The 13,392-nt window shown below is 50.1% G+C and overlaps 1 pseudogene; it reads left to right on the forward strand.

Moving 5' to 3' along the window:
* Nucleotides 1–1,060: 1,060 nt before the first annotated feature.
* Nucleotides 1,061–12,794, forward strand: LOC134390155 (proline-rich protein 23E-like; annotated as a pseudogene).
* The last annotated feature ends 598 nt before the right edge of the window (nucleotides 12,795–13,392 follow it).

The following is a 13,392-nucleotide window of genomic DNA, read 5'->3' on the forward strand; positions in this document are numbered from 1 at the left end:
AGCTTCTCTGAGGGACGTCTCCAGCCCACTTTGTCCCTGGGGGAGTCGCATCCCTCTCCTTCTACATGGACTTGCACGTGCACCTGAGCCGGTGCACAGAGCTTCCCCCTCAGCCCAGAGCCTGCCCTCTGCTCCCACACTCGGCCTGAAGCCCCAGCCCCAGCCCTGCCCTCACACACACCACACACACTCAACACACACACACACACACACACACAACACACACAACACACACAACACACATGCATACATGACACACACACGCACACACAACACACGTGACACACAACACACATGCACACACAACACATGCACACACAACATACTCGACACACACACAACACACACATGACACACACAACACACACACGCACACACACACTCAGGCCTCTTAAGAAATGGGACCCTGCTGGAGTTTAAGAGAGGACTGGCTGGGGACGATGAATGTCAGGGTTTACCTGGGACCCAGAAACTCCATGAGCGCCCCCTGAGCGGAGAGTGAAGTCACTGGACCCTCCACAGCTGGCTGCTCTGTGCCTGCCCTGCTGCATGCCGTGCCTCAGTCACTAGACTGGTCCTTCCCCTCTGTTCTTGGCAACCCCTGAGATGCCTCCTTCAGTCCCTCTCAAAGTGGCTTATTTTTTAAAATCAGCTTTGAGATGTAATTTATGTACAATAAAATTTATCTATTTTAAGGGTAAAATTTAAGTTTCGACAAATAAATACAGCCGTGTAACCACCACCATAATCGAGGAGGACAACATTTCCATCATCTTCCTCTGCAGGAGATCCGTCGCAGCGACCACTATCTGCTTCCCATCACTAGAGATAAACCAGCTTTTTACCTTCTCTGCATTTTCCATGCTTCCGAACTGTAGAATGGTCTGATGGTGCCCACTTCCTGAGACTGTAGAAAAAAATCAAATACTATTTATAGAAATAAAATGAAGTTTTATTTATCTTTTGCTGCATTGTGTGAAGAGGTAGATTTTTCTCCATATTTGAAATACATATTTATTGCACCCTGTCTTAAACCAGGGTTTACTTTGCAGAGCCCTAAATGGTGCCTGGGTCAGAAAGGCAGTTGCCCTCCAGGGACCTGCAGCCCAGCAAAACCCGCAGGGTGTTCCAGAGGGAGAGGAGCTGCCTGCGCCGTTACACCAGCAAAGAACGTGGGGTCCTGGTTGAGAGCGTACGTGGAGAAGCAGTGGGACAGGACTCCGGTTCAGAACCAGGGAGAGCGCTTTGAAACACCCTGAGAGGCATTTTCATTCAGGAGTCTATCTGCTGATGCTCAGGCCTTCTGTGCCCCAGGTGGGAGGGCAGAGCCCATGTGCAGGATCACAAAAGATGAGCACGGTCAGAGTCCTGAGAACCCAGGGAGATCAGGCACTTCAGAGAGAAAAGAGCCTCCCTAGCACTTCCCAGACTGAGTTTTAATAACAGTGAGGCAAAATCGTAGAGATGGAGAACAAAGTGGTGGTTTATGGGGGCTGGGGACGGTTGGGGGTTGGGGGTGATTGTGACCGTAACGGGCAGCACAAAGGGTCTTTGTGGTGAGGGACAGTTTGTGTTTTGACGACAGTGAGGGTTACATGCATCTACACGTGATAAGAGACGCAGAACTTGACATGATCGTCATGCCAGCATCAATGTCCTGGTTTGATGCCAAGCTGCGGTTATGTAGGATGTAACCACTTGGGGGGAACTGGATGAAGGGTACATGGGAAACTCTGTACTATCTGTGCAATTTCCTGTGAACCTATAATTACTTCAAAGTTAAAAAGTTTAAAAAACAAGAGTTAAGCTTGGAGTACGGAACAGAGTGATCTTTATAATAAGCCACATCATTGGAAAAAAGCATGATGAGGTTTAGGAGTGAGTTCCTGCCACACAGGAAGGTCAGCAAGAGCTGAGGGAGGTTTAGAGACTGGGTGGGTCCAGAAAGGAGACCACGGTCCTCTCAGTCCTTTAACTTCACCACTCCAGGGAACGGCAAGATGGTGGAATCCCTGGATAGGTTGAGGAGGAATCTGGAAGCCTGCACACCTCTTAGAGAAACCTGAGTTCCACCTGGTACCAGAATCTTGTCCCTAGACTGGGAACATGACATCTGCATGTCAGGCCCGAGGGCAGCTGAGTCCCACACACCTGTGGTGAAAGAACCAAGACCGCTTGAGCCCAGACAGAGTATGGAAGAGCTGGGGGCCTGGTGGCCAGGAGCAGCTGGAATCAGGTGAAGGAGCCCTCTCAACCACAGCCACAGCAGTGACAAGGGGCATGAGCAGTGGACACCAGCTCCCCAAGGCCAAAAAGACCAGGTGGGACCAGCTCCAGATCAGCAGGTGCCAACCTGCTGTGCCCAGTGCCAGGCAATGTAAGCACCCTCAGAAGAGGCTGCAGGAAGATTCAGGCAGCCCAGGGCAAGCCACACCTCTCCTGATGCAAGAGAGGAGGAGAGGGAAGAGGGGCAGACTTGAGTTTAATAGAACATTAACCCAAAAGAGATGAAGTTGGAAAAGTAACTTTGTCACATGAAATGTCAAGATTAAGTACTTTCTGCTGACAACAGCATCGTCATAGGGTTTGGGAAGGAGGCCAGTACAGGTGGGGGACAAGCTGGACGCTTGGTCACAGGACCAGCCTCCACACCCACCAAGTCCTCCCCCATGATGCTGGGGCTCGTCTGGCTGCCCAGCCCTCTCCGAGAATCTCTAGACCCTGCAGGCAATGGACGGGCCACTCAACAGCTCTCAGGGCTGCAAAGGCACTTCCCACACACTCAAAGGCAATGTCAAGGTGGTTCCCTCACCCTTGTTCTGCTCCAAGGTTCCTGATCCCAGAGGAGGGCCCGACCACCCCTGATTTGTGCAAGCCAGAAATCAGGAGCCATCCTTGACTTTTCCTATGCTCTTCCTGATACCCACTCCATCAGAAAGCCTTGCAGTTCCTCCTCACAAAACACATCTCAGAACAATCTGCTTCTCTCCCAACACACTGCTCCTACTCTTGTTCACTTTCTGCCAGGATTCAGAGCCTCCAAATTTGTACCCACATAACCAATGCTGTTGTCCCACCTAAGCAAATTCACAGTCATTCCTTGACAGAATCTAATAGTCCATAATTAAATTTCCCCTGTTGTCTCAAAACTGTCTGGTATAATTAGTTTGAATCTGGTTCTGAGTGAGGTCTGTACATTACATGTCATTGTCACATCTCTTGTCCAGAGAAGTCCCTCTTATTTTCGTTAATGCCAATGATATGTTGCAGGAGCCGACTCAGTTGTGCCATAGATTCTCCCTCATGCTGGTTTGTCCTTTTACTCCCTGTGGTGTCATCCAGCTTGTTCTTCTATCCCCTGTATTGCCTGTAGGTGGAAGTTAGGATTAGAGCTGCACTGTCCAATACAGTAGCCACTAGCCAAAAAGAGCTATTAGGGACAATTAATTAAAATGAATGTAAAACTCAGTTTTAATTTTAGTAAAATCTAGTCTTGCTAGCTTGGTTTAAAGTGCTCAGTAGCCACACACGGCTTGTGCTGCTTTATTGTGCAGCACGGATACAGGATGTTTCCAGAGTCACAGACGGTTCTCCCAGACAGCATTGCTCTAGTGTTTCAATTAGATTCAGGTTTGACTTTCTCGGCAAGAACCTTTGCTTGGTGGCACTGTGTGTATCCTCTTGCATCCATCAGTGTCTGGTTGGCTTGGTGGTGACTGCCTGGTCCCTCCATCGTAAGTTTCCTTGTGTATCTTTTATCTAACAGTTTCATCCACTGGTGATCATTGCCTGGATCAATTATTTCATTGGAATTTGCAAAATGGTGATTTTTCTAATTCTTTTGTTCCTTCCATATTTATTATGGAATACAATCCTTCTACAAGAAAAGTTTTAGAGAGAGATATTTTTATTCACACCTAATTTGCTACTTATCTGCTTACACCCTTCAATAGCTTCCCAAAATTGTAAGACAGGGCCCATGCATTTGAGGCCCAACACAACCTGGGCTCTCCAGCCCCTAACACACTGCCGCATTCTCTCTGCTCCAGCCCACAGGGTTCTTCTGAAGTTTTACAGTATTCTGTCTGCCTTCGCACAGCCTCGCCTCTCTGCCTGGAATGCTCTCTCTGGTATCCTTCCTCTGGACTTGGCTAACTCCTACCCAGTTTTCAGGTCTAAACTGAGAGGCCCCCTCTTCAGAAGAGCCTTCTATGACCCACACACCAGGCCCACTTTGCTACAGTGCTTCCTCCAGCACCCTCCTCTCCAAAGCCCTCACCACGACATGCAGTTAAATCTTGTGTGGGTGTGGTTTTGTGTCTGTTCCCCCTCACTGGGCTCAAGTCCTTCTGGGCACAGACTGTGTCTATTCCATTTCCTACATGTTGCCAGCACCGAGGGTTAGGCACAAATGGGTCCTCCATGAGCACTTGCCAAGGGAATTTGCTGAGTGAACTGGAGGTCAGTGAGTGAGTGCGGGGGAAGCTGCCAAAGGAACTAGGTGTTGTGAAAATGGCCAGGGCAGCATCCTGCACGTTGGAGTCTGCCTGAGAGGATACATGTCCATACTGGTCAAAGCCTGGATGTGCCTCTGCTCCAGGTCAAAGGACACGCAAGCCATGCCCAGATATAGTGGATTCAGAGTGACCTCTGGGCACAGTCATTGTCCCCCAGGGAGGACACCTCATCCCGAAGGGCTATCAGTCACAGCTGTCCTGGGAGAGACAGGAAGCCAGTGCTGAGGGACAGGAGAGCTGTGAGCCCAGACTAATGGGGCAGTACGAAATATAAGTATTTTTATAAGTGCACCATGTGTAATTCAATGCTAATAGGCTTCCCAATCTCAGAGAAATGGGAGATTGCAAGGGAAAAATGCAATTAACCAAAGTGGACTGAAGAAGTAAAGGCCATTAAGTAGACCATAAACATGAGGAAAGCTAAGCCACATCTCCATAATGTGTCCCAAAGAGTTCTGGGCCCTAACGGTTTTATGGGTTCTTTCCAACTTTCGAATAATAGGTACCAGTAGCCAGACATAGGAACCAATGCCATATTAACTTCCAGGTGTGGCTAGGTCTCTCAAAGTGTGGTTAGTTCACAAGAAGCAGCATCAACATCACCAGGGAACTTGCCAGAAATGCAAACTCTCAGCCTCACCCCAGATGTCCAGAATCAAAAACTCTGAGGCTGGGCTGCAGCACTCTGTGTTATAACAAGCCCTCAGGGCTAAATGATGTACCAAAAATCTGAGAAGTCCTGAAACTAAGGGAATATCTCTGCTCTAGTGGTTGCAATTTCTCATCTCTCCTTTCTCAGGTGTCGCCAGTCCTGATGCTGCCTTGTACAGCTGTGCATCCCAGGTCTCTGTATCTTTACAGTGGGCGCCTTATGATTAGTCAGAGAGGATTTTAGTCCCTTTATCTGCAATTTCTTAAGTTCATATTTTAAGTAACAGGAGTCTTATCAAATGATTTATTTTATTTTTTTAATTATCAAACTAATAGATCCTCACTATCAAAGCCAGAAAATGCACATAAGTATGAACAAGACAATTATGATTGCCCGTAATTCTATCTCCCAAACACAATCCATGTCATCATTCTGGTAATGCATGCTTCCAGACCTATTTCTTATGCACAGATAACATTTCTTTCCATCACACAAGAAAAGCAATCAACGTATATAAACTGCGTGCTAACTTGCCTTTTTCATTTCATAATATATCATGAACAATTTTCCTTGTTAATCAATAAACTTTTATTACATTTTCTCACAGTCTTGGCTGTATAATTTTCTGAACTAATCTCCTATGATTAGTGTATTTCATATTGATTAAATGAGTTCATATTTGGAAAGTACTGAGGACAGTGGCTGGCATCTGGTAATTGTTATATAAATAATTGCCTTCTAAATATGTTAATCAAAAAGCAACAAAAATACAAGAGAAACTGGCAAATCTACAATCATCATGGAAGATTTTTTAACACATATTTCTTGAAAAATTCCAAATCAAGTGCACAAAAACTGGGGAAAGCTCGAGAACTGGAATGACATAAGTAAAAAGCAGAAGGTAGACACAGGTGCAGGTGTGCCCAGGAGAACATGCCCTTCCTTCTCATGCTCACCTCCACCAGCGTCGGCTGTGTGCCGGTCCACGGGGACATCTCCACACCTTGCAAGATGCCTTCTCCCCACGCCGTTCTCCCTGGCCACGGTGCCCTGTGAGGGCCCCTCCACAGCCGCCTTGCTGCTCCCCCAACATCCTGTCCCTCCAGGCATCAACAAAGCTCCACAGCTCTGAAACTCAACCCTGTGCACATCTCCTGCTTCTAACTAAAACTCCTCCACCATGGCTGAAGTTACTCTGGCCCCCAGGTCCCCGGAAGGACTGACTGTCTGGCCCAGTATCCCTGCCCCATCCCCATACTTCCAGCCACACTGGCCTGTAGGTTCCTGGAAGGGTCCACCCCACCTCCCACACCCAGCCTTGCTAGCTGGGCTTCCCTCTGCCCTTGAGGTCCCCACTTCCCCACCCCTTCACCCAGCGGGGCAGTCCTTGATCACTTTTCCCTGAATCTGATAAGTAGGTCAGTTATACCTCATGGCCCCTCTCCTTGCCAGCACCAATGGTTTTTTCTTTGTTTCCATAGTAAATACATTACTGGATCAATCCAACCAGCTTCTCACCTCTGATTGAGTCTTGGGGAGATGGACCCTTTGACAGTGAGTGCTGATCCTATCATCTCCTCTAGAGTCACACCCAGGTGTCCTGGCCCCGCCCCCTCGTGTGGGGCGAGTGCACAGGCTGTAGGGAAATTACAGGCGCAGGCAGGTGTAGCCACTTGCCCAGCCCTGGAAGGGAGGGGGAGGTTGGTGCATCAGGGCCAGAGAGCAGCGCCTGACCCGGGACTGCAGCACTGTCTGGGGACACCCAAGACCCAGGGGCTCCTCCTCGGATAGCAATTCAGCACTAAGGAAGAACTTTCCAGGAGAATCAAGTATTCCAGGACTCATCCAGGAGAGAGCAGCTTTTGTCTGGTAGGGTGTGTCCTCTTCTTTTCTCAGAAGGAGCACTCTGCTGCTTGCCGAGCTAACCTCATTCATCTCTGCTCCTTCCTTAGCTTGGGGTGCTGTAATCAGTCCCTCCTGTTCCTGCACCCCATGCTCCCTGCCCTGCTGTTGGTCTTTCTCCCTATCATTTAAACAAGGCCCTGTCCTTACCCTTCAAACAAACCAGGCTCTTCCCCTCCTCTCCCCAGGTGCCTGCCTGCCTACCCCTCCTCTTCTTGAGAGCCATGTTTCAGGAGCGCATAACTGACTCCCTCACAATAAGAATCTGCACGGATCCTCTGTGGTGATCCCCAGCCAGGGAAGGAGGCTGGTTTGGAGCTGGGACTCCACACATCCCAATCCTGCCTGCAGACACCAGCCCCCAAATGTTTGCCCTGCCCCCACCCCAGGAGTCCCTTTAACAGGGTCCCCTTCCACCCACAGCTTCCTCTTCCAAGTTCATGACACACAGTCAAGGGAGAGAAGCAACGTGCAAGGGTGGGGGTCAGTTGTCACTTTTAAGTTTTGGTTACTTACTGCCAGATTGCCCTCTGAAAAGACTATGGCAGTTTTTTCTCTTACGAGGAAAGAATTAGACCAGTTTTTCCACCTCCTCCCCAGCACTGAAGCATTATCAATCTTTTTAATCTTGGCCAATCTGACAGTGAAAAATGGGAGCCTTTCCTTTTGCTTGGCTCTTATTGGTATCACTTTCACACATGTAACCTAGAATCAGATGGTGTTACAGAGCTGATATGAAAAGGCGCTTCCAGCCCCTCCCCCACTTGCCCTCCCTCCCTTTCTTTCATCTCTTTAGAGCTCATTATTTTGGTATCTACTTTCACATCTCCAAATAACATGCTGGTACTTGGTTTTCCAGCCCTAGGCATAATAGAATTCAGCTCACTGTAGAAATTAGCTCGTTCACACCCCTGCCCTCCTGGACATCTCCTCAAGATGTTCAGACCCTTCGGGGAGTCTGTCAGTTCCATCCTCCCAAAGCATTCTCCCTGGGAACCTTCTGACTTGTCCCAGATCAGCCCACTTACAGCTGTCACCAGGGACCCCTGGCCTCTCCCTTGCATTGTCTCCCTTGTCTTCTTCTTCCTGGGTTTACGCCCTCATTTTGATAAAGCCTATCCTCGAGTAGTTTTCTGTGAAAGGATACACAGGAGGCAAATTTTGAGGTCTTGCATGTCTTAAAGCATATTGCTGCTATCTTCACCCTTAATTTATACTTTGCCTGGGTTTAGAATTCTAAGTGGGAAAATAACTTTCCTTTAGGATTTTGAAGGCATTCATTGCTCTATTTTCTTCCAGCTTCCAGGACAGGTATTAAAGTCCAAAGTCATTCCCGTTCTGAAAGCTTTGCATTTGTTTTATCTGGGGAATGTAGGGTTTTCTTTGTCCCTGGTGTCCTGATATTTCACAGTAAAATACTTTGTGTGGGTCTATTTTCTTTTATCTGCAGCACCCTGGCTGGGCTCCCATTCACTGTAGAATACACCCTCAGGCTCTGGGAAATTTTCTTGAGTCATGTCTTTGATTAACTCCCCTCCATTTTCTATTCTGTATCTAGAATTCCTGTTATTCAGGTGTCAGACATCTATAGTGAGCCTTTACTTTTCTTATTTTCTCTCCCAATTTTCACCTTTGTAATTTTGTTCTACTTTCTGGGGGCATTTCTTCATCTTTACCTTCCAACTCTTGTGATTTCAGTTCAGCTATTTTACTGTTCTGAGTGCTTCAGTTTTCCAGAGTGTCCTGTCTTTATTTCAAGGATACAGTCTTACTTCTCTGAGCATATTTAAGGATTTTTCCTCTCTTTCTTCCTCCAAGTTTTATTTTTCAGTTTTACTTTGTTCTCTGTCTCTGAGATAGAGGAGATATCTGATGTAATAATAGCTCTATGTCTGGTCAAGTTTTATTTTTGTCTCTAACTTGCATGCTACAGGTGTTCCTGAGAAGCCCAGTGCTGCCTGGTTGTGGACTCATCAGAAAGAGTGGGGCACTAAGCAGCTGGCTGGCAGTCCCAAGCCTGGGCACGTGGCTGCAGAATAGGCTGGATCTTGTCTTCGGCGAACTACTAAAGCTATTTCCTTTAGGTCTCCCCTTTCAGCCTAGTCACATTTCCCAGAGAAGCCTCTTTCATTTTCCTGCCTAAAGGGAATCGGGCCTCAGGCTAGGGCTGACAGGGAGAGAGTGGGGCGTCTCAGCAGAATGCAGACATCTGTTCCACCCCAACACCTGCCCCCATTTGCAGTCCAGAGAAGAACACTTTAGTCTCTTGTGCTGGGAGTTGGAAGGAGAACTCTCGTGGCTGTGTTGGAGGTGGTGTGTCTCCAAACCTGCCGGATAGTCCTTGAAAGTTTAACCCCCCTTCTTCTTTTAGCCCCGACTTTATCCCACTCACATCGCCTCCAGCCTCACTACCTGATGCCAGGAATTCCACGTCATCTCAGTGGTTCTGTTGTATAAATCGAGTGGCTTCTCGGTGCTCCCCGCTGCTGGCTTTGGATTCAGTCCTCAGCTTCTGCCAAATCAGTTCCTGTGTGGCCACTAGCACTGTCACCCCCAAATGCTGCTCCTGTTTCCTCTCATAGTGTAGTTGTCCTCCTAAGCTAATGCCTTTTAAAATTTCCTTTATTGTCATCTTAGCGGGGTTTGGGAACAGGGCCCTTGTGAATGCATATCTTCACCTGCTATCTTTACCTAGCAATCCAGCCTGTTCTTTTAGTTTGCATTTATTTAATTATAAGTTTGAACAGCTTTTCTTATGTTTATTAACCTGTTCAGTAAATGTGACTTTTTCACTGAAATTCTTGCCCATTTCTCAGTGGAGTTGTTCATCGTCTTGTCCTCAACTGAGAACTCTTCTTTTTCTGTTTAACTGAGCATCATTTCTGCCTGCCCCCATTTTGTTTGTTGGGGACAATTTTTCTCAGTTGATCTGAGGGTACTCAGAGGCCCCCATTGTGCAGTGCAGTCTGCCCTCGCCTGGCACAGAAGGTTGCATCTGCATCAAAGGGTATGAGGCTCACCTGGTTCACCAGCGGCTGGGCCACCACCCTGTGCCCTCCCATCACCTGTCTCTGTCACCTTTGGCATCCACAGAAGCATCATTTAAACGTCTGCACTCCCACCTGGATTCTGCTCACAGATTAACTCTCCTCCCCATCCTGACCTCTGTCTTTGGGTGTTTGTGCCCAGTTCCAGCACATCTGGGCCTCTCTCAGCCAGGGTGGCAGCAAGGTGGTGCAGGGATGGCCACCTGCACCGCTCCCACATCTGTCTTCATGGAGTTACTGTTCTGGCCAGCAAGGTGTGCAGGGACAAGCACAGTCTTCCATCCCCTCAATCTGTCCCTCTCACCTGCCCCTCAGAATGTGCCCTGGAAGAAAGTGGACAGGATGGAGCAATGGTTTCTTTATTCCCTCTGACTTTTTCTTGCTTCAGTCTTTGAACGCCATCTGCCCTTAGGAAGGCAGGCATGTCGGAAAGTGCATCAGTCATCTGTTGAAAATAACTCTGTGTAACAAAAGAACTGCAAGCACACAGCATACGTCTATCTCTCAGCTCACTCCCCTGCAGAGCTCTGCTGATCTGACTGGCTCCATTTCAGTTTTTCTGCTCTCAGCTAGGGTCCAGCAGGGGCAGGCCACTGGGGCCAGGGTTCCTCAGCAATTAGTGTGCATTAGAATCACCTGGAGAGCTTGCTGGGCCCCAGGTCCCGGGCCACACCCCCAAGATTTCCTGGGACCGGGTCTGCCTCTCCTGGGCTTGCTCACAGCTGCAGCTTGGGTGGCTGTGGGCTGACCTGGGAGGATGGTGGCACCTCAGCTCTGTGCGTCTTTCTCACATGCCAGCAGCTGGCTCACGTGGGTTTTCTAGTAGTTGCAGCAGCATTGGCCTGACTGAGAGAGCCCCTGTCAAACCTCTGCCTGCATCACACTTGCCCAGAGCCCTGGTGGGTCCCACAACTCGAGGCATGGCTCACAGGCAGGGGGATGAATCCGGGCCTTTCATGAAATCAGCCAGGCTTAGGAGGTGTGGAAGGAAGTGGACTCAGACTGGGCTGCTTTCACCCAAAACTTACCATCTTCCCCCAAGCCCATTCTCTTCTGGTGTCCTTGGTGTGTCGGTGCGTCCTCTCCACCAGCTCTGAACGAGGTGTTCCTTCTCCCACCTCTATCACCTGGTCACTCGGGACTCCCCTACAGCCTCCTAAACACATCTGCAGCCCGTGCACTTTTCTCCTTCCCAGCTTCCTGAGTTTGAAGCCCGTCACCTCTCCCCTGGGTGCTGGCTGCAGCCCACACTCACCATCCTTCCTCAGAGGTGAGTACTTCCGACCGACTGCTGCCCCTGGCGTGCCCTGTGACACTCCCTGACCTGCTAAGGAAGGTCTCCTGGGGCCACCCCGTGGGGGAGGTAGGTGGAGTCTCCCTGAACCTGCAGAGAAGGGGGTTCTCTCTGCACTCCAAGAAGGGCCCTCTTACTGCCAGCATCCTTTCTGTTTCTGGCTCTGGAAGGGGGACCCAGCTGTTCGGGGAATTTGCTTACTTTTCTTCCTCAGGCTACCCTAGGATTCTGTGCAGCCACCAGCCCTCTAGGTCTTGTGCCTCACACTGGGGTGGGGGCCGGGGCTCAAGACAATGGGCAGGAATAACCCAACTTGACCTGAGGCATTGCCTCAGAGAAAGACTGCCGGCTACCACCATCCCACCCCCGCGAGCAACATGCCGTGGCCCCTGCCCTGCCTTCAGCCCTTGCGTAGCATGCAGAGAGAACAGATCTCGTCAACCATGGGGACAGCCACGTCCCAGGAACAAACCTCCCAGTCCCCTCAGTGGCTGTGGGCTCTGCCTATGGTTCCTGCACCAGCCAGAGGGACCAGCCTGTAACTGACCCAGCCTGCTGGCCCGACACATGGACTGCCTGTGTCTTCCACCCCTGGACAGGGTTCCCACCGCACGCCTGCCCAGCCCCTTGGGCCTACATGTGGGTGCCCTTTGGCAGGTACCTCGGGATGGGCTGTCCACTGCCAGCTGCCTCGGTGCCTTCTTTTTGGCCAATGGGCTCCTCCAGCTTTGACCCCCACATGGGCAGCCGGCACCCGGCCACCTGGGCCTCCAGCATCTTTCCTTACCCCATGGGCCCCCCCACCCCCATACCCTTCGGTCCCTCCCACTCTGGGCAGGGAAGCCTCTGGCCAGTGTCCCCAGCTGGGAAGCCAGACTCCAGCCAACCCAGCCTTCAGGGCTACAGTGCAGAAGCCGTGCAGAGGAGCTCCCCACGTGCAGAGGCACGAGGCCCCTTCTTTAGAATGGGCCTCCAGGTTCAGTATTTGGGCACCTCTGCCACCCTGCAGCTCAGAACTCTGCCCTCTGCCCACATCGAAGACCCTCAGCCAGACCCCCGCCGCCCCCTCAAACCCCGGCCACCCTGAAGGGCCTGCCGCCGCCTCTTTGAGAGCTAGTCAGTCCCCCCGTAACCGGCCAACATCAGCCATGTTTCATATGGAGCCCAGAGCCGTGGTCTCAGCCTGGAGACTTATGATTGAACGTCTAAGTTTTCAAAGGGTCTCAGGTGTGAGTGGTTTGCTGTCCTGCAGCACACAGCGCACTGCACCCGCCCAGCAGGCCTCTACTTGGTTTTTCTCTTCCTCTTCCCTCGTTCTTTCTGCCTTCAGCCCTGACACTGGCTCCTTTCCCTCCCCAGCCCCTGTCCTGGGCCGGCTCTAGAAGGTTTGCTGTGGGTCCTCACACACACACACGCATTCAACCTCATAAAATGAGTCTGTGTGCTCGTGTTTTTAAATCACATAAATGACTTGCTATAAAAGCTCAGTCTCTTTGCTCTTTTTTGACCTCTGTGCTGTACGTACATTTTGTTTGTGGTTTCAAACTGCTCTGAAGGACCTCATCGTTCCCTGCCTGGTGCTGGCTGCCTTCAATCCCCTGCTGCAAACACTGGAAAGTCCCAAGAAAAATCCCCTGACTCAGCCTGTGTCACAACCGCTTCAGGCCCATGCAAACATTTTTCTGAGTCATGGGAAGATGCTGCTTGATTTTACTTGGGATGGCTAGAAGGCCGTTCTCCAGAATGGTTCCATCAGCACCCTGCCCCCCAGCAGTGCCTGAGCCCCCAACATACACAGAGGCCTTCTATAGGATCCCCATTTCTCACTGCCTCTGTCTGGGTAGGTGCAAATGGCCTGCCACGGTGATAGCTTGACTCCCATCAGCTGCTGTGGCTTCCCTTTCTGTAAGCTGCATATGATGTCATTCAGTTGCTTTGAGGATTGCAAAATTTGGATATCAGTCCATCGTCAGTCTTGGA

The sequence above is a fragment of the Cynocephalus volans genome, chromosome 11, assembly GCF_027409185.1.
Source record: "Cynocephalus volans isolate mCynVol1 chromosome 11, mCynVol1.pri, whole genome shotgun sequence".
In the NCBI taxonomy this organism is placed as follows: Eukaryota; Metazoa; Chordata; class Mammalia; order Dermoptera; family Cynocephalidae; genus Cynocephalus; species Cynocephalus volans.